The 26,777-nt window shown below is 46.8% G+C and overlaps 2 protein-coding genes across 6 annotated transcripts in view; one reads left to right on the top strand and one right to left on the bottom strand.

The window, feature by feature from the left end:
* LOC142765481 (uncharacterized) overlaps window positions 1–26,777 on the bottom strand; it is an 887,742-nt gene that overhangs the window by 832,922 nt on the left and 28,043 nt on the right. The window lies entirely within an intron of this gene.
* The window catches only part of LOC142765477 (uncharacterized), a 124,171-nt gene that overhangs the window by 70,868 nt on the left and 26,526 nt on the right, over window positions 1–26,777 (top strand). The window lies entirely within an intron of this gene.

The raw sequence follows: 26,777 nt of genomic DNA, 5'->3' as shown, positions 1-26,777 counted from the left end.
CTCGCTACAGCGACATTTTATGGAAAACATGCAACTCAATGCGGCGAGAAAACAGGAGGCCAAATTTTTTTTGTGCCAGTACCCATTTAAAACTACAAGTAATTGTCTTTTGAAACTACAAGTAATTGCTTGATTTTGTCAATTCGTGGGTCAGCAGCAAATAAAGCGAATCATGAAGAAATAAAAGCGGGTACCATCATTGACACACGAATCAGGAATTCGTAATTCTGCCTTGTATAAAAAAGAATTTAGAAAAGAATTTTTGAGCGAAAGCCTCTAAGCATTATTTTTTTTCTCGTCATTTTTCTGAAGCCATCAAAAGTCAAGCTTGTGCAGGACAGTAAGCGCTATGATACTCTAAATTGAGAGCTCTAATCACACACAAAACAATGCTGGTATGTACATCTCTAGCACATTTATCAAATTTAATTATCACGTAATGCGTAAAGTGAAGAAACATTTGCTTGAACGTGTAAGCAAAATGTAGTTTCTTTGTTTTCAAAAGTAGCCACATCTACTACAATTATTGAGTCCTCTCCTTCTTACTATGAAAACAGTTATATGGCCACAGCTGCGGGCCCACGCATCTCAATGAACACGCTTCTGAGAACTAAACCTGGCCCTACATATGATGCTCGTCACATACAGAGAAGTCTACAAAGAAGCACAGAGAAACCACCCGAAGCTTCAATTGCCTAAAACTGTTTCTTTCATGTGGAATGTCACTGTAAGCCACATATGAAGTAGCTACATATAATGTATCTATTTCTTAACAAAATAGTTTGATGCCATATAAACCGAATATAGGTTGCGCTATTAGTGAAGGTCGCCGTCACATGGACACTCCCTGGGCTATCTATTTGAAAGCTTCCCCTTGCCTGTTCAGCCACTTTCGGAGCTTTGTATATGTTATAGCGGTCTCAAAAGTGCAACCTCTGAACATGAGGTGGTACCCTTCGAATGCGGGGCTGTCAAACACAATTGACAATACATATAAACAAGATAAAAAAGGTGGGCTAGTTGGTAATTATTAATTGTTCAGTGAACTTAGAGCGTGGGAGAAACACACACACAAAGAAAAGAGGAGGCACACAGCACGCGTGGTATGTGCCTCCTCTTTGCTTTGTGTGTGTTTTCCTCCCGCTTTGACAGTTCACTGAACAATAATTGAGAATAGTGAGCTTTATAACCATATGTCCTGGTGAATCACAATCAATTATGAGCCATGTTGCCAAACAACAAACTCTAATGCTAAGCACAGAAAACTTCAACGAAGCTGCTTTGTTTTTATTCGATAGACCAATCTTCCATGCTGTACTTATTCCATCTATGTGATTTACCTTGTTATGTCCTTTGTATTTGCTACATGATGTACCATCTAATCGCATACACTAACGTTTATCAGGTACGTGTATCGAAATTTCTAAAGTCATTTATTTCAACATTCCTAATAACTCTAAACAAGTTGTATACACCTCGGCATCGTTAGCTTTCTTCTGACTTTGGTTTCAAGACATCGCTTTCAAGTTTTCGACTTACGAACGTTCCGGCATACAACTATCTTGAAACATTTATAGCTTTATCATACAAAGCCGATTCTGGTTGTGACCGCCACGATGACCAGAAGTGTTTAGAACTGTAGAAGTCTGAGTGATATTGTGTATTGCTACGTTATGTGCATTTTGAATAAAGTATAGCGTTTGTGACGGGTGTGATTGCCATGCCAGGACGTTGCTACCATTCCGCAGGAAGATATATATTCTGAAAGCAATGACAATTTCCGCTCATTACCTGAATAAATTCCGTGAAATTAGGCTCTAAAATTACTGCAAGAGAAACATGATGCTGAACAACCTGTTGAGTGAGCTAGTACATGGGAAGAACAGACACAACAGCGACGGCGGTATTCTAGGGCGAGTGCTTTTGAGATATTTTGCGAGATTCAATAATGCACGTGAGCACGAGGCTTGCCACACCAGTGATAGCACTGTCCGTAGATAATCGGATTTTTGAATTACAAACAATCCTAGAGGACGGGAAACACCCATCAATATCTCAGCCTAATAATGTAAATATTGTGCCTTTGCGTCTCGATCACATAATTATGCGCAAATGAGTTAGTTGTACCCAGGCAGTATTGAGTTCTTGCTATTCATATCCCTCGGAATGCGCCTGCCATGGCCAGGAATGGAATCCATCTTCGGGGCTAGCAACGCGACACAGACCTTTTCACCCCTATAACATTGCCTACGACCGAGCGCGCGGTTGTGCAGAAGCAAAAGTAAACATTTATTGTTTTTACCAAGAACATTACCGATTCTGTTTTCACCATTCATCTGGAGCTTGAGACGACCAGAAAGCGATCGCAAAGAGAGGAATAGCGCATGAAGCGAGTGCATCAAAATGCAGGCGCGTGGAGGCGGGCATCAAAAGTCTTTGCCGTGACGTCACCTAGACCTCGCTCGAGAAAGTGCCAATCCTACCTTTCGGCGCTAATAGAAGGGTCTCTTAAATTATAGGGCGAAGGTATGATATGCATGGCCACGCTGCAACGCCACGGTTGCCTTTCGGCTTTGCCGTGGCCCATTTCTCTAGCAACTCGCCGAAAACACGTATTGTTGTCGTGGTTTCTTTCGATCGCAAATAGCGTTTCAAGCAATAAGAAAATCCGGCAGATCCCACGTACGCGGAGAGAAGGTGACTGTGTTGCATTTTTGAAATGCGAAGCATTTCTTAGTGAACTTAGGCGACTTTAAGCGTATCTATCTATCTATCTATCTATCTATCTATCTATCTATCTATCTATCTATCTATCTATCTATCTATCTATATCTATCTGTCTATCTGTCTGTCTGTCTGTCTGTCTGTCTGTCTGTCTGTCTATCTATCTATCTATCTATCTATCTATCTATCTATCTATCTGTCTATCTATCTATCTATCTATCTATCTATCTATCTATCTATCTATCTATCTATCTATCTGTCTATCTATCTATCTATCTATCTATCTATCTATCTATATATCTATCTATCTATCTATCTATCTATCTATCTATCTATCTATCTATATAGCCGCCTACGACCTTTAGCTGTCCTGGCCGTTTCGATAATGGTATCGATACAAAACTTGATATGGCATAACATGACTGCATGAAGAACATATTTGACTAGTCATAACATGAAAGGCATGACATGGAGCTCATGAATGTCATAATTTACATTTATGGTCCTGCAACACTTGCGGTGGTTTTGTTCGCATGGCCTATTGCAAAACTGCTATGGTATGCTTTGATTGCATGGCGAACACAAGCGACAGACCCTAACATGAAAATCATGACATGCTTGTCATGTAACAACATGACTACATGCCACGCTCCTGGTGCGCTCACGGCCATTTCGCTAGCGTCACATATACCAAATTTGATATTATAGTACGTGAATGGATGACGTAGGTATGATGCTGGTGCAAACATAATAAACATGAGATTCGTGTCATGTAACAACATGACTACATGCTACGCTCATGATGTGCTCGCGGCCGTTTCGCTAGCTTCACATGTACCCAACTCGGTGTTACGCGCCGTGAACGGACGACATAGGCAAAGACACATACAAACGTGATAATCACGACATGCGTGTTATGTAACAACATGACTACATGCCACACTCACTATGTGCTCAAGGCCTTTTCGCTATATAGCTTCACAATTGCCAAATTTGGTATTACGTGACGTCAATGGATTACGAAGGCATGCGACTGGTGCAAACATGATTATCGTGAGATGTGTGTCGTGTGAAAACATGACTACATGCCAGAGACAAGGCGCCAATACATTTCGACGTAACGCTGTGCGCGTGCTCACCGGCGTTCATGTCGACGCCGCACACCGGCGTTGCGACGCCAGGCGCCGGTCCTGCCATATACTCGCAGGCAGGTGCCGCGCTGCGTTGCTTTGGCGCATGCGCGTTTCAGCGCGTCCAGCGTCCCTCCGTCACGAAAGGAGTGTGACGCAGTGTTGTCTGGGTAACGCATCGGTGCGAAATGCAGCATGTCGCATTTCGCACCGATTGCAGTCGGGCCGCGCCGCAAGGACGCTGTTCGCGCTGGTCACACCTGGCGTCTGACGAGTGCTCGCGTCATGCTAACGTAGCCTCGCTGTGCCGAACGTGCGCGCCCGTCAACGCTACATTAGAGTATCTTGGGCTCTTCATGGTGTGCTCGCGGCCGTTTAGCTAGCTCCACATATACCAACTTTGGTGTTTAGTGACGTCAATGGATGACAAAACTATATGACTGGTACAAACATGATAATCCTGACACGCGTGTCATGTGAGAACATGACAACATACTATGCTCATAGCATGCTCGCGGTCCTTTCGCTAGCTCCCCTAAAACGATATTTGGTATCACGTGACGTGAATGGATGACGAAGGTAAAGGACACATCCAAACATAATAATCATGACACGGAAGTAATGTACGGCATCATTTACCTCCACCTCATAACGTACGTTGTGCTGATTTTAAAATGGCATATAAACCTTTCTCATCCATGCTTCGCAGATCGTCGATTCCCGCTGTACGTGGGATCTGCAAATTTTTTTTCGAAACGTCCTGAAATGACGCTAAATATATGTGCAAATGTTGCACGCTGCAGACATCTGTATGGCTAGTTATTTACACTTGCGCAACGATGCCAACTGGAACGTGCGTAATAGCAACAACGGAAGCTGATATGAAGCGCTGATATGAAGCTCTGATGCTCGCGAAGATGCTGGCCCTTTACACTGCTATACTTAAATCAATTTCAGCACATGGCACCTCATCACAATTGACGTTAACCCGACGTGACGGCTGTATGAAAGGGATACATATGTAATGTTTATGAAATTGGATAGGCAGCACTGCAACCACTATTGTCGTTTCACAAAGATTAGCGTCTATTTGAAAAGTATTTCCGAGACCTGGTGTAGCTCTCTGGTAGAACGCTTGTCTGCCACGCAAAATGCTTGGACTCATTCTTGCTGGGACCCTGAAATTTATTATTTGCATTCGTCGGGTTGCCAACATTATCTATGTCATGTTTTTTCTTAACACTAACATTTATTCTATGCGTTCGTTGGGTCGACGCTACCGACGTCGGGTATTGCTTAACGCTCACGCGTTAAAATCGCCCATGTGTGTTCTCCTCGTTACTGGCTAGATATGAAGTGTCAATCACCTGTGACACATACGCGCTTACCGGCGGCACATACCCGCCCGTGAGTATGTGCCACTGTCTGACGGGAAGTGTTTGACGACGTACGCGACGGGATTGTGACATAATTCATGTCTTGACCAGCGTGTCATATTCGTAAACCATCTTACCTTCCCATGCTAATTTTGGTTCACGCCAAGTTAAGGGGGTGATCACGAGAGCACCCAAACGTAAGAGGCTAGGAGGCTAGATAGATAGATAGATAGATAGATAGATAGATAGATAGATAGATAGATAGATAGATAGATAGATAGATAGATAGATTGTAAAATGCATTGTGGATGTCATTGAACGATCAACGCGTAGCTGTTCGCGCCGAAATTATGATTATGCCATATGTCCATGGATGAATAGAAATATACTTGAGGTTTTGAAGCTGAAAGACTTTTACTACGACAAATGGAAAAATAACAGGAGCAATGAATACTACCATCAAAATTTTAAGCTTTACAGAAATAAGTCAGTAGCAATGATAAGAAAATCCAAGAAGTGCTACTATACCAACCTAGTGAAAGAAAATGATGGTAACACGAAGAAGATATGGCAGATTATTAAAGACGTCACTGGCATGGGTAGCAAAGAACGCATTATACCTGATAATCCAACTCGTGAAGTGGCCGACAACTTTAACGATTACTTTACTAATATTGGTCTCAGCCTTGCGAGGAAGTTCCCTGCTCATATGCCGAATTTAAATGCACCCTGTACTGTTACCAATAATTTCGATCTATGTGATGTAACTGAGGATGACATCCGACAAGTAATTAATAAGTTACCAGGGAACAAGGCAGCTGGGCATGACGCTATATCATAAAGGATTTTAAAGGAGAATATTGATGTTTTGTGTGGTCCCTTATGCCATATATTTAATCATGCATTTTCCTCTAAAACTTATCCTAGTATACTTAAGACCGCCAAAGTAATACCAGTGTACAAATCTGGTGATCGGAATCTTCCGGACAGCTACAGACCAATATCTGTCCTGAGTAGTATTAACACTACGCTTGAAAAACTAATTTCGTCGCAATTAAGGCGCTTCCTGGGTGAACAGAATGTACTTTGTCCCCAGCAACACGGCTTTGTTGCAAACAGGTCCACTTCAACTGCTGTTTTGATGCTTACGCAATATATTAATTCCGCGCTACATGAAAACAACATAGCAGTAGCAGTATTTTTAGACATACGAAAGGCATTTGATGCTATTAGTCATTCCATTTTACTGGAAAAAATGCATTCCTATGGGATGAAAGGTAACTCGCTTGATTTTTTTTCTAGTTATTTATCGGCACGCAAACAAAAGGTAGTCATTGGTGACATCAAGTCATCTTACGGTTATATTAAATGCGGGGTGCCACAGGGTTCAGTTTTGGGCCCTATATTGTTCTCTCTTTACAATAATGATGTCCCGCGATCCCTTCAGAGGTCGAGGGCACTGATGTACGCGGACGACACTGTTTTAGTTTTCACAGGACACTCCTTAGCAGATTTAAAAAATGACGCGATGACCGATTTATCGAACATTTCGGAATGGTTTGCCAGGAATCAGCTGACTGTTAACTGTACTAAAACAAAGTACATGGTGTTTCACTCTCGTAGGAAACATATTCACGCTGAATCTCTTAACCTAACAATAAACAACGCTCCTATTCAACAAGTTCCTTGTTTTAAATATTTAGGCTCACTTTTGATGAACATTTACACTGGCATGAGCAAGTACAGAGTGTGTGCGCAAAGGTAGCCTATGGCTGCTATTCTTTATTAAAAGCTCGCCAATATTTTCCACAAGCTATACTTCGCACACTCTACTTTTCATTGTGTCATTGTCACATAGGTTACTGTCTGGAATCGTGGGGTGTGACGTACAACAGTTATCTAAAAACTCTTGAACGACTTCAAAAGCGTACACTGAAAATCATAAGCCAAGGTGAATCAGTAAGTAATATTTTCCAATCACAACGCATTCTCTCGGTTCCAATGTTGCGTGACTACAAAATTGCCGTTTTAGTAAATAACATAATTAATAGAAATTCACCTTTGCCTGCTGATCTTTTTTCAATTCCTAAACGCAATACGCGACATGCTTCGAATGGTAATTTCAATCTGCCCAAATGTTTTAATGTTTACGGAGAAAGACTGATACAGTTTAATGGAACAAACATATGGAACACGGTCCCCCTAGAGATTAAAACGGCATGTAGTTTCAGCATGGCATGTAAATCATTTTTTCTGTGGAGTCAAGACATGTAAGCATGTGTGTGTTTGATTCGATTTTCATTGTATCTTTTTAATAAGTGCCTATCTATAGAAACTAGCTGCAAGCTAATAAGTATGCATATCTGCAGGAAAAAATGTATTACTGTGTTATCTGTATTATATGATTGTTTTTTTGTTGTTTTTTTTGATGTTGTTACCTCAGAGCTGACCTGTACACTTTTTTATGTTGCACATTGTACTGGACCATCCACTAGCCACTTTAGGCTATCGGTCCAAATAATCCCTGTAATTGCATATATCTATTCATGAAAATAAAGTTTCATTGATTGATTGATTGATTGATTGATTGATTGATTGATTGATAGATAGATAGATAGATAGATAGATAGATAGATAGATAGATAGATAGATAGATAGATAGATAGATAGATAGATAGATAGATAGATAGATAGATAGATAGATAGATAGATAGATAGATAGATAGATACGCTCAAAGTCACCGATGTTCGCTAAGAAAGCTTCGCATTCAAAAGGTAAGATAAAAGAGGAAGCATTACTGTACACGACTGAAGCCCACCTTGTTGGCCCAACACGTGGTGAAAACGTCAGAGCACGCGGTAGGTTTTAGCGCTCTCGAAGGTGTTCCGGCTTTGAACCTCCTGCGCGAGCCAGCCACCCTGTGCCGAACAAACGCACTTTGATTTAAGGTTACTGGGAGCCATACCTCGAAGTCTCGACAAATCTCAATCCTTGCTTGAATATGACAGAAAGAAGTGTCGTGGTGGGCCGACACTGCTGTCTTCCTAACGGTTTGGCTTGCCAAGGCTGGCTGCGGCACTTATTGCTCCCTCTTTTCTTGTTCTATCCTCCATGATTCTAAGTGCTCCTGCTTTATGTAACATGCCTTTACTAAATCAGTGGATAGGGAATGGTCAGCGAAGAACAGCTTCAATGTTTGAAACAATCTCTGTCCCATCTGTGGAAGCAAATTATCTGCGAATAATTTCACTTGCTTTTAGATAATATAAACGTAATTTTGCGGCATTCTCAGTGCTTTTCTTTCGGCAAAAAGATCTGGGCTACGAGAGCTTAACAGGTGCATCTGGTGGTGACACGTTATGACGCCGATGTAATTAAACGCTCCCTAGCGCAAGACCAGATGTACCTGATGGGTCAGAAACGTCTTGAAACGTTTCCTGACACTAATGGAGAAGTATACTGCAATACACCCTTCTACTTCACATGTCATCAAATCACCGATTTCACCTTCAGAAATTTCGACATATCCAAAGCCGAAACCCAGGAAAGCAAAAAGGGTGAGAAAGAGAAAGAAATAAACGAGACGATATATTGAGAGATGCTGCCCGTGACTACACGTCGATCGAACTTCTATGAATGAGCACCTCCCACGAAGACGCCCTTTCGGTTCTTGGCGCGTGTGATATACGACCACACTTCAAGCCGAAAGTACTTCGGAAGGTTTCCGGCCAGCTCACATTCGTTGAGCACCGTTTACGGTCGGCCGGAAACGTGACACGGTACTAAGGAAGCTCGCCAAGTGCCATCATCTACGAAGAAGCACTTTTGTTTCCTCAGAAGTTGAATGACCCAATTCAGAGGGTCAGGCTACGATATGATTACGGCTTAAATTGAAGCGGCTGCCACATTTTTTGGAAGTAGTGTTTTTAGAGCTAGAAAATTTAGTTTTATGTCTCCGACGTGAAAGGTTGGCAGACTCGAACTCTTTTAAAAGTGAAAGAGTTCATAAAACTGTGTTTAGTGAAATGAACGCAACATATAACGCCAAAACTATGTGAAAAACGTGACTAATACCTCTGTCTAAAAATCGGCATACCACGAAAGTGAAACGTGTCTTCACAAATGCAGTTTAGCACTTATTGTGCATTGTTACAACACAAGGGCGAATGAACAAATCCTAGAGCAACAATTTGTAATGTGAGGTGACGCAAGGCAAGCCGCTCAGAACTTGGTGGGCGCAGCTCAAGCAGAAAGCACGCACGAAATGAGCATACGCAGGTCGAGCACGGACTTACAACTGTCACAGCTCGAGACAAACCACGTGGCTCAAACAGAAAGAAAGACGCATGAAACAAACGCACAAGTATTCACAGGACAAGCGTGAACAACTGTGACAATTCTTGCTTCATCGTGTGTGGCCGACGCGATCCTTTCGTGAACATGGTCGCGGCATTGAGTGAACTCTCCTCAATTAGGAAACGAGAGCGTGTCCATAAGATGACGCCCCGTGCAGGTATACAGTGTTCGAGGAGGTGCGCGCGCAGCTCAACGCGAGGAAAGACGGCTTTTAAAGCGCCCAAATTGCACCCTTCGTGCCATCTCCCCACTAATGACAAAAACGCGCTGAAGTTGTGGAGCAGTGACGACCGCTAATAGGTGTATGGTGTATATAAATAACTTTCCCTTATTGAGATGAACTACGTATGCTCTGTGGTTTAGCGGTTTTGCATGGTGCACTGCAGAGCGAAAGGTCACAGGTGCGAAACTGAACGGCACAACTTTTAAAGATGATAGTCTTTCTTGGGGACCTCCGACAGAAACATTTTCTTCTGTCTGTCTGTCTGCCTGTCTGTCTGTCCACCCTTAATGGTACCTCAAACGCCACTAAACGGCCAACCCTATCCGCAGCGCCCACCAATATTCCTCAAGTTTTAACCTGTATAGTTGCGCAATTGCAATTAAAAAGCAATTATTCCGCATATCTGAAGCACCGTAACAACACGTCCATGTTTTCTATGTCTGCCTTTATACTAGAAGAGGCACACCCAAGTAACTCTAAGGAATGTAGCGTTTATCGCGCTTCGCTGACAATGCAAAGCGATGCTCAAAAAGATAAGTGTTTCCAACGCTTTGCTACGACGACACGGTGGTGGAAGCTGCCCGTCGCTTTGCGTTATACACCATATCACCTCCGAGACTGGCGCGCATCTTTCTCCGCGAGTGCGCACGCCTTCATTTTTGAAGATAACTGCCAGATAGCGCTCGTGTCTAGCGTGCCTCGATGTGCTCGTTCGCCTTTGCTACACGCTCGAGGCACTCTAACGCAGCGCCTCCAGAATACCATTCACCAATTTTCTTGCGCAGAACATCGAATAAACGTTTCGTTCACTCTCTCCAGACTCAAGACTATCGTCTTTCGACGACATTTGCAGTGTAACATGCAGATTTGGGCCTTTTTTTGTTTTCTTGAAATTTTTATGTACTTTGCGACGTCATATTCGGGACGTAAATACTTTAGCGGTGCCTTGGGATACCCTTGCATAACCCTTTCATGTTAAAGAAGTGCACAAGTCGGCACTCCCGGCCAAACAGTAATCTTCATAGGTTGTTAAATGGCACAAACCTTATTGGCTTACCAATAATCCTAACGAAACAAAAGTAATGCTATTCTCACCTCAAAATAAATTATATATGACTGAACATTTCGCCCTGTTTTATTGATAACCACCCATTCTTAGAGGGTGAGAATAAATTGAGAAAATGCAGTGAGGTCAACTAGGATTGTAGCAACTGGTTTTCTACGATCCTGGTGATGAGGGGGTAATGGGAATCGGGGAGAGGCACATGCTTACGTTTAAATATCGACTATGACCTAATATTTATAAGCCATTGAAGTCATTTAGAAAACGTATGACACGAAATACGCATTATAATTTGGGTACGTCCATTGTTTTCACAGCTAGTCTTTCTCTCACCCTAGTTTGCATTTGTACACTGATGCATAAGCTCCTCAGGTAACACATCCACCGCTTACCTAAAGCGCAGCCGCGGTGGTCTAGTGGATGAGGCGCTAGGCAACAGACTCGCAGGTCACGGGATCGAAACCCGGCCGTGGCGGCCGCATTTTTGATGGAGGCGAAATTGCTTGAGGCCCCTGTGCTTAGATTTATGCGCACGTTAACGAACCCAATGTGGTCCACATTTCCGGAGACTTTCACTATTACATCTCTCATATTGATATGTTGGTTTTGAGAAGTTAAAACACTGGAGCAATTAGCCTCGCGAAGAAAACATTGAAGGAAGGACGGAATTGCGCAATACCTATGTCTAAGGTGGATATTCGACATTTTATATCGCAAGGAGCTAACCATTGTTCGATGGAGAAGTGGTTTGAGAGCCCTAAATCAAAGTAAACGGTACTTTATGAAGTTGATCCACACAGAAAATTTTCCATGGCTACAGACCTCCCACGACACCTAGAGACATTAATCCACCGACTTCGATTGGAAGTAGCATACACAAAAAGCTTCCTGCACAAGATACATCAATCCAACTCACCGGAATGCCATTGTGGTCATGCAGAAGAAAATGTTCGCCATATTCTTTTGGAGTGCGTTAAAAACGCGAATGAAAGAGAAAAATTAAAGAACAAATTAGCAAGTTCGGACAGACGGCCCCTCACAATAAAGAAACTCCTTGGACCATGGCCTGAGATGCATCTCCAGAAAAAGGCAATAATCTTCCTGACAGACTTTTTAGTGGAGACCGGACTGGACAAGTGCCTATGACAGACAGCCAGGGATGGGTATATATAAAATGTGGTCATGTATATACTGACAGTAGAAGAGTAAGGTGTGCGTGTAAATAGTTTATGACTGTGTGAACTGCGCTAAGAAAACTGTGTATTGGCTTGATATTTGAACTGGCTTCAGTGTGCTGTGTTTTGTTTTCTTTTCCGTATTGTTAATTTTAGGGTACCGTTCTGTATTATTACTTTATTTCTCGTTGCAGAGCTTTGTGATATGGAGTAGCCGAGGAAATGGGCACCTCAAGCTCTCCATAGCAAACTAGCTAAAACAGAACAGAACAGAACTGCAGTAATTATTACTTTTCCTTACCTAAAGCACTACAAATTATCCAGGACGAGGCAATTAGAATAATCACGTCAAGCCTAACTCATACATGTGAATGATTTGCTTCGGCATCATACCATTATGCATGTCGCCCACCTTTCTTGATTAATAATAAAAATGTATTAAAACATAGGAGTTGATAAATTTTTAATCCCCTCTACTGTAGAGTAACCAAACGCATTTTGCGCTGCATATCAAGCTCACGCTAGAAAAACTACGAGGTGATTCAAAGAAACAGTTCTTTTTATGGTCATTTATTCTGCAATACAGGAGTAATTTATTCCATTTGTAAGTAGCAAACCACGGTGTTCCCGCCACCGTGAAGCAATCGACGAGATATGAACAAATTGTGATTTTATACGAAGTCTTGAAGCCATAACTCTTCAGGTCCAGTCTCGCCTAACTCAAACCGCTGGCGCAAGAGAACAGGGCTGCTCTAAGGCTTCATGTTATTCCTTGTATGTAGGTTGCGCATTTTCATGTATATATTCTTTTGACTAGTTGACATGTGCTGTTTTACGTCAGAAAACTACCATATGATTATGAGAGAAGCCGCAGTGGAGGGCTTCTGAAATTTTGACCACCTGGGGTTCTTTACTTGCACCCAAATCTGAGCACATGGGCATACAGCATTTCTGCCTCCATCTAAAATGCTGCCGGGATTCGATCCCGTGCCCTGCAGGTGAGCAGCCGAGTACCTTAACCACTACACCACCACGGCAGGGCCATGTGTATATTCTTTTGATGTTACCCTTACACAATGCCCTGTTGGACCAGTAAGATATTTTGAATAAATAAATAAATATTTATATAGATAAGAGATAGCTACGGTATTCCCCGTCTCTTGTTTGAGACCACCGCTGTCGGGTGGTGCTTGCCGAGATAGCACGCGCACCAGTGATCATGACCGCTCTCCTCCGACAACAGTATGCAGTTGCTAAACGGCTACATTCGCTCTATCCTTCCGCCCCCTCTCCGCAAAGCGTTTCTTTATGGTCCTTCAGGATGGGCTGGAAATAACCAGTGTGCCTGAATAGCCATTCACTACAGGTTCCCCATGCGGTATGATATCCCATGCAAATCCCGATGGAGGTTCTATGCCGCAGTGGAGGTGGATCGGCTTGTTAAATCTCTGCTTCATCCGCACTCGTTCCCCTGTCCTCGAACTTTTACCCACGAGTACAACATAGAATGTGCGGAGAAATATTGTCTATTCTGAATTTTCACAAAACCTGACGGCAATGGCAAAAATCAGCTGAGAGTGTTCATATAAATCACATCGCAATAAAATATAAAAACCTTTGTTCAGAACGACGTACGCGCAAATAAACATATTGCTAAAGAAACAGCTGCTGCTTTGACGAAGGCAAGTCCACTGTTGTGACAACTGCCGCAACTTATTTCGCGTTGTCGGCGTAAGGCTGACATCTCTTCCGTGTTACAGTTTAAAATGTGCCAAATGAAACATAACAAACAGGGCATCTAACCCCACCGCCCATTCCTCATTTACAGTGAGGCACGTCTACACGCATCAAAGCATTGTAGGCTGGCTTGCGTAACTCGACGACGGGACACCCGATATGCAGGGCGGACAAGGCGATTTCTAGCGAAAGTTTGTTACGCATTCTTTTACGCGCTGCAAGCAGGGCTCAGTAACTGAAGCGCACGCTGATTCCACGTCACTTCGCGCTATGTCGTTTGCCCACAGCCAGTCACTTACAGCACGTAGGCCTATCTCACAATGACTCGCCCAGGAAAGCTAATAGCCAACAGCCCTGCGTGTACATTTGTCTCCATATACCACTTGAGGCGGAAAATGTTGTTGGCCATACATCGCTTGTCGATAAAAAAAAGGATTTGTGATAAGGCATTCCGCCAGCTGGAGACCCATGCGCAAGAGTTTTACTGTCAGCCAACTCCGGCTAATACAAATAGGGCCTACAAATATCAGTTGACTTCTTCGGCTCACCTACAATTGCTCGGCACTTTATACCCGGGTGGGTGGAGCACTGCCAGATGGTCTGCTGGAACATTAATGGACAGCGTATGGCCCCAGTCAGCCGAGATGGTGACCCAGTATAAGATGCAAAAAAAAAACTAACAATGTAATAACTATATAAGGCATCCGGCAGAGAGTACAGTGGAAGTGTTATATCTATGCGATTGAGCGCTTATTTTAGCTTTAAACTTACAACTAACTATTCCTTTAGAGCCTATAGAGCATCAAGATCTGGTTGGAGGAATTTCACATTGAATTGATATTTCAGGTCTTATACTCCATCGCAGCAATCTGATGTCAAAATTACGTTCGAAATTTTCATTTTTGCCTTGATCATAACTGTCCGGACATTTTAGTGAAGCAGCAGCCGAATTACCAATGCATCCCCTTCACATTTTTTTTCTGCGGTTGGCTAGTCTCTCAGGAAACCATCATGATCGAGCCAATTTTCGTCTTACAGCAATGAAAACGGTGTTACTACTCGCCCTGCCACCGACACTGTTGCGTAGTGCGCCGAAGTCACGGGCCGTCAAGGTCACCAGTCGTTTGGTAGCGTGCGTTTCTCAGCTCGCGACTGCTTCTGCGCAGAGCTGATAGACAAGTGAACAAGATGAAGGTGAGTTAGCAAGATGTATATACAGCAAAGAAATGGAGGCATTACATATTCAGCACTGGGGCCCACTGCTTAGTGACTGGACGAGCCGAGATGTCTTCTCTCTGACGCACACGTCGTCTGCTTGTCGACACGCCGCTTGGTTTTTATGGGCCCAGAGTTATCTCTGACGTCACCAACATCCAATCGGAACTGCCACTGGTGGCGTCAGCTTCTACAAATCGGGACCCGACGCTGGGTGGCGTCATGATCCTTCAATGCGGAGCCACTGCGCTGGTTTGTATTCAAGGACGAGGGATTTTGCCACGCATTGCGTGAGACTCGCTAGACAGGATGGCACTGATTTTTTCATCGGGCTGCTATCGGGCCCCTGGGCTGAGGGAGCTGGCCCGTCGGTTTGTAACACAGACCTGCGCCGCCGCTTGATGATGTCGTTGAGCTGATGGCGTCAGGTGGGCTCGCTCACTGGCCTTGACCCAGATTGCCTTTTCAGAGGCAATGACGTTCGGTCTGGACTCTCAGGAGTAGCAACGTACACGTGTATCTGTGAGCTGGGGTCACGTTCCCGAAAAAGTAAGCCGCGCCTCTAAACAATTGCAGTTTTCATTCGGCTACACACTATCGTTGAAATCCTCACTTTTTACCACTGTGTACACTACCATGCTTAACTCCACACAAAGTTCGCACCTTTGCCATTGTAAAAAGTACACTTTTCTAATGCGCTGTTCCGCAATAACTTTTTTCAGATGTAAGCTCTCGCTCATCGTGTTTACGGTATCTTTAAATGCATTTCCATCCTACCGGGATATCGGTGAATGGCAGCGGAATTTCGAGATAACCACCTTAACTATTTCAACACAGTTCTGTGTCTCGTCAGTGTTCTCCACCGAAACAAAAAAACATTTCATATAGCAACACGTTTTAAGTTAATGCGTTTCTCGATGGTTTTCATCATCCCCGATAAGTAGTTGATTAATGCGGTTTAAGAGCGCTGTTTTGTTGTAGCAGGCGCCGTACGTATACTTTTTTTATTTTCGGAGCATATTTAACGTACACTGACAGGGCGTAGTAAACAAGCCACTAGCATTTCCCTTCACTGAAAAGCAACTTCCCCGGCTAGAATCGAATCCATGACCTTCGGGCAAGGAGCCGACCACCATAACACCTGCACCACCATCACAACCTTTCCCTAAATAATGTACATTTTCGTAAGTGCAGTAATAGTTCTCTGTTTCTCTCTCCGAATCCTCCGCCAACAGACAGCTCCATCACTTGAAGAAGGAAAATAGGAGGAAAAGAACGGCAGGAAGGTTAACCAGCCTATAGGCAGCCGGTTGGCTACCCTGCGCATGGGAGGGCGAGGGGGGAGATGAAAGATAGATTCTCACAAACAGCTAAGCGAACGCTCATGACATCGACGTTTAAAAGGGAATGACCAAAAGAAAGGTAATCGACATAAATATTCCCCGTTATCAGAAGTACATTTGAGCGTCCGGTAATCGGGTAATGCACTAACACTAAAAACTTTGCGTACAGAATAACACTCAACAGCAATGGTTCTGAAGATCCTTCAGCACGTAGTACGGTTACAGATTAACGGGCAAAATTGATATACCACAGGACATGTCCCTAAGAAGGTTCATTCTGTCCAGCATTAGGGGTGACCCCTTAGCCTGTTAGCGCATGAACCATCCCACAGCGAACATGTGTCCACATGTGTACCATAGCTTTGCGCTTTCTTCACACACCCAGCAGCGCCTCGTGGACGGCTTTCAGTTCTCCCATAGTAGAGCAGCGAGTACTTCAAATCGTTAACCACTTCTTTAAGGACATGCCGTGGTACCTTTTAGTACCTGTTAGTGACTGGGACGGCTTTCTGCTTTCCCATAGTAGAGTAGCAAGTAAACTCTAAAAAGATCGCTTCTCGGCCTTTTGGCAAAGTGTAGGCAAGGTTTTAGCGGGACGACTCAGTGCTCTCCCATAGTTGTGTACAAAGTACTCGAAATCGTCGAACATTTTTCCTGAACACGTCTAGCAGCAGCTGTCTTCGAAAACATTTTAGGCTGTGTAGTTTGCCATGTTTCTCAAGAGGCGTACTTCGTATCGATGAAGCCTCGCCAAGTGTGAGGCCCACGAGACGGCTTTCAGCTCTGTCCTAGTAAGGTACCAAGAGTGGTAGTTCCACTCCCTCCTTCTCGGAATAGTTTGAAAGAACACACAAGACGAAGCCACTCATCCACGCTTGCAAAAAGCGAGAAAATTGCTCGCGCAAGTACGGTCAGTGCCGCCTCGCGCCTGTCTTGTATGTCGCGTGATGCGGCGGAAATCAACCGATGAAAACCAAAGAGCACAAACGCAGACAGCGTCACTCACCTACAACACGCCAACTGTGGCAGTCGTTTCAACGACACGACGAAAGGTGCCCCAGTGACAGCTGGCAGACTGAAACCAGCGTCACTTCTCTAAAGTGTGAAAAATTTTCAGATCCCACGTACAGTGGGAATTGGTGATATGCGAAGCACGAATGAGAAAGGTTGATATGTCACTTTAAGATCAGCACAATGTTACGAGGTGGAGGTAAATGATGCCGTAAATGACTTCCGTGTCGTGATTGCCATGTTTAGATGTATGTGTACCTTTGTCTCCTATTCACGTCACGTGATACAAAATTTAGTATATGTGGAGCCAGCGAAACGACCGCGAGCACGCTATGAGCATGCTATGTTGTCATGTTCTTACATGACACGCGTGTCAGAATTATCATGTTTGCACCAGTCATATACTTTCGCCATCCATTGACGTCACTTAACACCAAATTTTGTATATTTTAAACTAGCAAAACGGCCGCAAGCGCATCATGAAAGGCCCAATATACTCCAACGTAGCGTTGACGCGCGCGCATGCTGGGTACAGCGACGCTACGTTAGCAAAACGCGAGCACTCTATAGTCTGATGCCAGGTGCGACAGGCACGGCCCGACACGACCTGTGCAGAATGCGACATCCTGCATTTCAAGCCGATGCGTTACCCGGACAACACCGCGTCGCCCTCTTTCCGTGACGGAGAGACGCCGGACGCGCTTAAACGCGCATGCGTCAAGGCAACGCAGCGCGGCGCGCGCCTACGAGTATATGGCAGGACCGGCGCCGGGCGTCGCAACACCGGCGAGCACGTGCAACGCGTCACGTCGAATCGTATTGGCGCCTTGACTGTGGCATGTATTCACAATCTTATATCACACACATCTCATGACTATCGTGTTTCCTCTAGTCACATACCTTCGCCACCATCGGCGTCAAGTAATACTAAATTTGGCATATGTGAAGCTAGCAAAACTGCTGCGAGCGCATCATCAATGTGGCATGTATAGTCATGTTATATCATGACATGCGTGTCATGATATACATGACACGCATGTATATCATGTTTGGATGTGTCATTTACCTATGTCGTACGTTAGCATCGCGTAATAACGACTTTGGTACATGTGAAGCTAGCAGAACGGCCGCGAGCAGATTATGAACGTAGCATGTAGTCATGTTGGTTCATAACCCGCATCTCATATTTATCATGTTTTCACCACTCACATACCTTTGTCATTCATTCACTTCCCGTAATACAAGATTTGGTATATGTGACGCTATCGAAACGGTCACGAGCGCACCATCAATGTGGCATGTATAGTCATGTTGTGTTACATGGCACGCATGTCATACTTTTCATGTTATACGTTTCATGTTATGGTTCGCCATGCAATCATGCCATATATCATACCAGTTTGGCAACATGCCATGTGAACGAATCTACCGCAAGAGCTGCAGGACCATGAAATGTAAATCACGACATTTATGACATACATGTCAGGATTTTCATGTTATGACTAATTAAATATGTTCTTCATGCAGTCATGTTACAAGACACCAAGTTTGATATCGATACCATTATCGAAACGGCCAGGAGAGCTAGAAGTCGTAGGCGGGTAGATAGATAGATAGATAGATAGATAGATAGATAGATAGATAGATAGATAGATAGATAGATAGATAGATAGATAGATAGATAGATAGATAGATAGATAGATAGATAGATAGATAGATAGATAGATAGATAGATAGATAGATACGTTCAAAGTCGCCAAAGTTCGCTAAGAAATGCTTCGCATTTAAAAGAGGAGGGCTGAGTAAGAAATCCTTTCTACTCGCACCACCTCAGCAGGTGGGGTTCTGTCATCAAGTGGCAAATTGTTTCGGTACGCCGAAAAAAAATGGCAGCATATCCACAGATATCCACAGGGTAACTAACTGGAATTACAAAGAAGGGAAGCGGGTTAAGGGGAGACAGAAGGTTAGGTGGGCAGATGAGATTAAGAAGTTTGCGGGTATATATTGGCAGCAGCAAGCACAGGACCGGGTTAACTGGCGGAACATGGGAGAGGCCTTTGTCCTGCAGTGGACGTAGTCAGGTTGATGATGATGATAATGATAATATCCACAGAGTGAATGATGAATAGTAGGGCGAAGCATCCGTCCGTCCATTCGTTCTTGTTTCCGTCCTTCCATGCGTGCGTCTGTGTGGCCGCCCGTGCGTCCATCTGCCCATCCGTGTGTGCGTCTGTTCGTGCATCCGCACGTTCATCTGTGCGTCTGTCCGTGCTTTCATCCATGCATCCGCTCCTGCGTCCGTCCATGCGTCCATCCGTCGGTGCAGCCATCCATGCGTCCATCCATGCATCTGTCTGTGTGATTGATTGATTGATTGATATGTGGGGTTTAACGTCCAAAACCACCATATGATTATGATAGACGCCGTAGTGGAGGTCTTCGTAAATTTCGACCACCTGGGGTTGTTTAACGTGCACCCAAATCTCAGCACACGGGCCTACACCATTTCCGCCTCCATCGGAAATGCAGCCGCCGCAGCTGGGATCATGTGTCTGTGTGCCCGTTCGTCCACCTATTCAACTCTCCAAGTACCGCCCTCTCGCATGTTTTCATCATATAATCCTCATATAGAAGCACCGCCTTCCAGCGGACATTCCAAGGAATGAACGAGAGGAGGCACACGCACACTTTGTTACGGCTTGATTGCATGACGAACACAAGCGACAGACCCTAACATGAAATCAATGACTTGTGTGTCATGTAACAACATGACTACATGCCACACTCACGACGCGCTAGAGGCCATTTCGCTAGCTTCACATATGCCAAATTTGGTATTACGTGACATCAATGGATGACAAATGTATGTGCCTGGTGCAAACATGATAATCATGACATGTGTGTCATGTGAGAACATGATTACATGCCACGGTCAAGGCGCGAATACACTTCAACGTAACCCGGCGCGCCTGCGCGCCGGCGTTTGTATTGTCGCATCATCGCGGCGTTGCCACGCCAGGCGCCGGTCCTGCTATATACTCGCAGGCGCGCGCTGCGTTGCTTTCACGCATCCGCGTTTCTGTGCGTCCGGCGTCCCTCGATCTCGAAAAGAGGCAGACGCAGTGCTATCTGGGTAACGCATTGGTGCCAAATGCAGCATGTCGCATTTCGCACCGGTCGCCGTCCGGCCGCGCCGACAGACGCTGGTCGCGGGGAAGTGATTTTAAATGAAAAGAATACAAAAGTGGGCCCCATAACTGTCTCTCAGGTGGAAAGCACCTCAACAGTAGCTCACGAGTGGTGGGGGCAAAGGAGGAATTAAAAGGATAGTATTAAAAGGTAAAGAGATGGAGAGAGAGAAAGGAGAGAGTGATGCGCAGGGAAAGCGAACGACGGAAGTAAGGAGAATACAGGAAAGATGGAGACGGTCGCAGGAGTCCAAGGACGGTGAGACGCGCTTGGACGCCGGAGCGAGCGGACGCGCGTCGCATGCGCTCCGCCGAACGTGTGCTCTCGTTGACCGGATTACTTCGATATCGTCGCCGGCACTGTGTCGGATCATCAAGTTTTAACTGTCCGGGGAACCGCACACCCTTCCCGAGGCTGTAGAGCATCTCCATTTTGCTCTATCGCCTTCAGAAGAACCCATGTGAGCGCTGGGCCGCTGGGCCTAAGCGTCGACCCAGCTCGCCTGTGCGAGTGCGGGTGACTAGGCCTAACGGCGGGACCCCTTCCACAACAATATGGACGCTAGCACTACGCCAACTGCTGACGTGACTACTACCGGATGCGTTCAACCTGCATTCAGCCCCAACGACACCCATGTTAACGCGGAATCTCTCGACCTCGACGAGCTCACCTCGGCAAGCGAAGATGAAGTTGCCGTGCACCATCCTACATCGTCTGCATCGCTGGGACCGGCGAGCGACACCGACGCCAACTGGAAACTGGAGATTTCCCGTCGCCAGCGTCAACGCCAGAAAAAATTCGACAAAGCTCGAGCGGAATTGATGCAGCCGGCCGGTCCTGCAAGCACTCCGCCCAGCCACGTCAACGCCGGGGCAGCTGCGGGTGCGAACGCTCCTGCTGCGCAGGCAGACGCGGCCGGCGTCGCACCGGCGCGAACACCACCACCCGTAACGAAGTCGCGCCAGCTACGACGGAAGCTGCCACCGCTTCCACGCACGGACATAAAGATCATCATGCGCCCGAAAAAGGGCCTGGCCATTCGGAACTTCACTACGCATCAAATCTCCCGAGCCGTAGCACTGGCGGGCAATTCACGACAACATTGTACTGGTGATCATTTCATTATACGTACTCGCCCCGGGTCGAACATCATCATTGCCAGCACGCCACATGTTGAGACGGCCGAAATTATTCGTCGGATCACCACCCTCACGCTTGAGAGGAAGACTTACGAATTCAATACCTATGTGGCGGCCCCTGAGGGCACCTTGCGGGGAGTTATTCATGGGATAGACCCTGGCACAACTCCGGAAGAACTCACCGCCAACCTGCGCGTGCGCACGCAGGGAGTGACAGTGCACAGTGCACGAATGCTTGGTGCTACCAAATCTGCCGTGATCACTTTTGAAGGCCCCCTTCTGCCCCGATATGTACTGTATTACGGTGGGGAGGTGGCCTGCCATCCGTACAAGCCGACGCGACAAGCCTGCCAAGTCTGCTTACAACCGGGGCACCGCTCAGACGTATGCCCCACGCCAAACACTCCCGTGTGTCGGCAGTGTGGTATCCTCAACCCCGTTGACGGTCACCCCTGTGCTCCCAAATGTCACTTGTGTGGAGGTGCCCACTTAACGGGCGCGAAAGAGTGCACTCAGAGACTGAAGGCCCCGCGCCCACGGCCACCTCCTCAACCAGCAGAACCAGCCAGGGGCCGCAACCCCCATCATAACCCACCCACTCCCAAACGTAGGTGGTTCAGCAAAGAAAACGAGACCTCATGCAGCCACTCCCGCTCACGCTCGAGGTCACAGTCCTTCCCGCCCCTCCCTTCTGTGGAACCTGGCCAACAGCAGCAGCCACAGCAGCGACAGCATCCGAAGAACCAGATGACCAAGGAGCAGCAGCAGCAGCAGCAGCAACCCACCTGTCAACAGTCCCAGCACGCCTCCAGCAAGCATAATGAGAAGCCCAATCCCACTCCATCAGCCGGTGCCGACAATAAGGTGAGCTGGTCAGCAAATGTAGATCCTCCCATCGCTCCACTCAATACCCTGTCCACCGCTTACGAACACCTTCTCGCGGAAAACATAAAACTCAAACAGGAGCTGGCGGCCGTCAAGGCACGTCAAGCAAAGGACAGTTCTTAACTTCATGCCCTAATGGCGCGTCTTGGATCGCCGCCCGACTCCCCCGAAAAAAAACCCCCAACCTCCCCCAAGAGACAGAAGACCCCTAAAACGGCGCTATCAATTCCTGCTGCGTCGGGCACCAAAGTCACACGCGAAGAGTTACGCGAAAGGTTCTCAACGCTCGCGCAGCAGCTATCGCAACAATTCAGTGCCGTATTCACGCAGTTCGGAGAACGCCTCGACTCTCTCGAGACACGCTTCGAGGCGCAAATTGCTGAAACAGGCGAAAACATACGCAGGAAGAGGGCCACTCGTAGCTCGCACGCCACGACAGATCAAAGTTACCATAGACTAGGATTGGAATCACATGCATCCGAAATCCTCGCTACCCCCGCATTGACACCCAGCGCTTTCACCCTCACTCCTACATCGGCGTCGCAAGCCAAGATTCCGATACCCACGCCTTTCCACTCAACGAATTAACCATGGGCAGCACAGCCCCACTCATTTGCGAACATTTAGAAGTCTGGCAATGGAACTGCCGTGGCTTCCGCAGAAAGCGGAGCCTCCTCCAACAGTACATTAACACACACCTTGCTCGGCCAGATGTCATAGCGCTTCAGGAGCCCGGAACGCCACCCATATTTTCAGGTTATGAGTCCTATAATAGTCAAACAAAGGGCAAAGCGGCCATCCTGATTGACAAAGCGCTAACCGCAGTTGGCTTAGACAATATCCCAGACACCAACATAGAACATGTGATTGTGGAGCTAGTTCTCAGGCAAAAAAAGAAAGGAGAAAAGCGAAGTATCATCATTGTCAACGTATATAGCGCCCAAAAGCAAAAAACCACTGATTTCCATGCCCTCGTCCAAGGTGCCTGCCGATTGGCCCAGGGAAAAGAACTCTTACTGCTCGGCGACTTCAACGCTCTCGACGAACGCTGGGGTTACAACCGTTTGGATGTCAAAGGCAAACAGCTTACGGCTGCCACTGAAAAATTTCAGCTTGAACTGCTTACGGATCCCGCGTTCCCAACCCGGATCGGCAACAGTGTGTGCAGGGACACTTGCCCCGATCTCACCTTCGCCCGTGGCCGTGCAAACTATAACTGGGACCACCTGCAGGAATCCTTGGGCAGCGACCACTTCATTCTCCGCACAAAAGTTACAGAGAGCGCAGCACGTCGGTCTATTGGAGAAGCACGCATCACAAACTGGGACGCTTTTCGTCGTGAGAGCGAATATTCACTCGACAGCCTCACAAGCCTCACCGACTGGTGCACCTAACTTAAAAAAATTCGAGAGCGTTGGACCACCACCATTAACAGAACACCTGCACTGCCGGAAGTGGACGGCCATCTGCTACATCTGTGGGAAGCCCGAAGGAGCCTCATCCGCAGATGGAGGACGCAAAAACATAACCGACGCCTCAAGCTAAGGATCGCCACACTCACCACTCAGGCAGAGCAGTACGCTACAGAACTGGCGCGACTCAATTGGGCCCAGTTTAGCCACTCTCTTCGAGGCTCATTGGGCACGGCCCGCACGTGGCACATTTTGCGCGCTTTGATGGACCCCACTCGCACAAAAAATGAGACGAATAAGTCAGTCATGCGCCTCATACACACCTTTGAGGGTACTGACGATGAGCTGCTGGATCAAGTCTGGCGAAAATGCCTTGGCGATTTCTACCCACCCGCATCTCAAGCTGCGTATCGTGGACGTGCCAATGACACTCTCGACCGACCAATAACGGTGGACGAAGTTTACGCAGCCATTCGCAGCAGCAATCGCAACACAGCTGCTGGGGCAGACGGAATCACGTACTCCCTTATCAGGAACCTCAACGACAGCGCCGTACAAGAAATCACGGCGTTTTTCAATGATCATTGGCAACGTGGCACGCTTCCTCCTGAATGGAAGCACGCGGAGGTCATAATGATACCGAAGCCGGGCAAAAAACTTCAGATTAAAAACCTCCGACCAATATCCCTCACTTCCTGCCTTGGTAAACTCTTCGAGCGCGTCATCACTAATCGCGTGCAAGATTACCTCGAAGACAATGACCTTTTCCCGCACTCAATGTACGTGTTCCGAGCACCTCTTTCAACGCAAGATGTACTGCTACAATTGAAAAAAGTCATTGATAACGCCCCCCAGCAAGGAGAAAACATTATCTTGACTTTAGACATTAAGGGCGCATTTGATAACGTTAGCCACCAGGCCATACTTGAGGGCCTCAAGGCCCTTCATTGTGGGCGCCGCGTCTACAGTTATGTTCACGCCTTCTTGTCGGACCGCACTGCCACAGTCGGTCTCGGCTCCATCCGATCAGATGTTATCAAGGTTCCGAACAAGGGCACCCCGCAGGGCTCAGTGATTTCCCGCTACTCTTTAATGTAGCTATGGTTGGCCTGGCACATGAACTCCACCGCATCGATGGCATCCATCACGCAATGTATGCGGACGATATCACCGTCTGGGCCACGCGGGGGTCCCTTGGAGAAAAAGAATATAACCTGCAGCAGGCAGCCACATGCGTCGAACAATACGCGCAGGCACGAGGCCTGGCCTGTGCAACAGAAAAATCTGAGCTTCTACGAATTTATCGACGCAAGCTCCCACCATCGACGCAGAACAACCAAGGCTCCCGCCTCCAGGTTGTCCTTGCTGGCAAACAAATCCCAGAGAAATCTACCATTCGAATATTAGGCATGTGGGTACAGTTGAACCGCCATGTGAATCACACACTTTCCCTTCTCCGCACCACTACACTGCAAGTGGCCCGAATGATATCTCGGGTAGCCACTCGTCGCCACGACATGCGCGAGGAGGACACCCTGAAACTCATACGTAGCCTCGTGGTCAGTAGGGTGACATACAGTTTGCCCTACCAACGCCTCACCAAGAGCGAACAGGGCCAAGTAGACGCAATGCTCCGCAAGGCCTACAAAGCGGCACTCAAGCAACCACCGGGTACTCCTTCTAGCAAGCTCCTCGCATTGGGCCTACACAACACCTTTGAAGAACTTTGTGAAGCGCAACTCGCCACACAACTGCAACGGCTCAAGCAAACACCTACAGGCCGTGACCTGCTCCTACGCCTCGGCTACATCAGCCAGTTTCACAACGCAGCTCGTCGCAAGCCCATTCCGGACCAACTTCGTGCCACTTATAAGGTCGCTCCCATCCCCCGCAATATGGATCCCCGACTACATCAGGGCCAGAGTGGAAGCCCTCGAGCGAACTTATGCACACAAAAACACTACGTACTATGTTGACGCCGCCAACTACGACCATGCAAACAATAAGGCTGTAGCCACAGTCGTGGACCACACACTCACAGAACGTACCAGCGCTTCCGTGCGGTGTCGCAACATCACCGATGCTGAAGAAACTGCCATCGCGCTCGCTCTCGCCCTCGGCTACAGACAACGAAGGTCGCTGACAGTTCTCACGGACTCTCAAGCAGCTTGCCGCAACTACCTACAGGGGCGCATCAGCCAACCCGCTCTCAGCGTCATCATGAGCGTTACAGACACTGGCGAGCATTCCATTACACATCCACTCAGAATTTGGCATCGGATTATATGGACTCCGGGCCACATGGGACTGGAGGGGAATCAGGCAGCGGATAGGGTAGCTCGAGGGTATGCGAGCCGAGCACCTTACAACTCCGCCCCTGAGGAACTCATTCCGGTCCCTTGCGACTATTCGGCCATCCTAAACCATTACAGAGGACTTAGGAAAGCTTATTCGCTACCACACCGAACACTAAATAAAGAGGAATCGGTCAGCTGGAGGCAAATTCAAACCAGCACGTTTCCAAATTTGCACATCCTGAGTAAAATGCACCCCTCGGCATACTCTCCTCTCTGCCCATGGTGTTCAGCTAAAGCCACTCTGTACCACGTCACGTGGGAGTGTCAGGCTATTACAGCCTTACAACCAGTACAAAATCCAACAGCGGAGCGATGGGAGGAGCTGCTGGCCAGCGAGAACCTGGAAGATCAGTTGAGTCTGATCAACCGGGCCCGCAGAGCGGCTGCTGCAAGCGGAGCCCTGGACTAAGGGCCCCCCCCACCGCAAGCCAAGCATGT

Source organism: Rhipicephalus microplus, chromosome 6 (assembly GCF_043290135.1).
Source record: "Rhipicephalus microplus isolate Deutch F79 chromosome 6, USDA_Rmic, whole genome shotgun sequence".
NCBI lineage: Eukaryota > Metazoa > Arthropoda > Arachnida > Ixodida > Ixodidae > Rhipicephalus > Rhipicephalus microplus.
The sequence above is the reverse complement of the archived record's forward strand: the minus strand, read 5'-3'. Positions and strand labels throughout refer to the sequence as shown.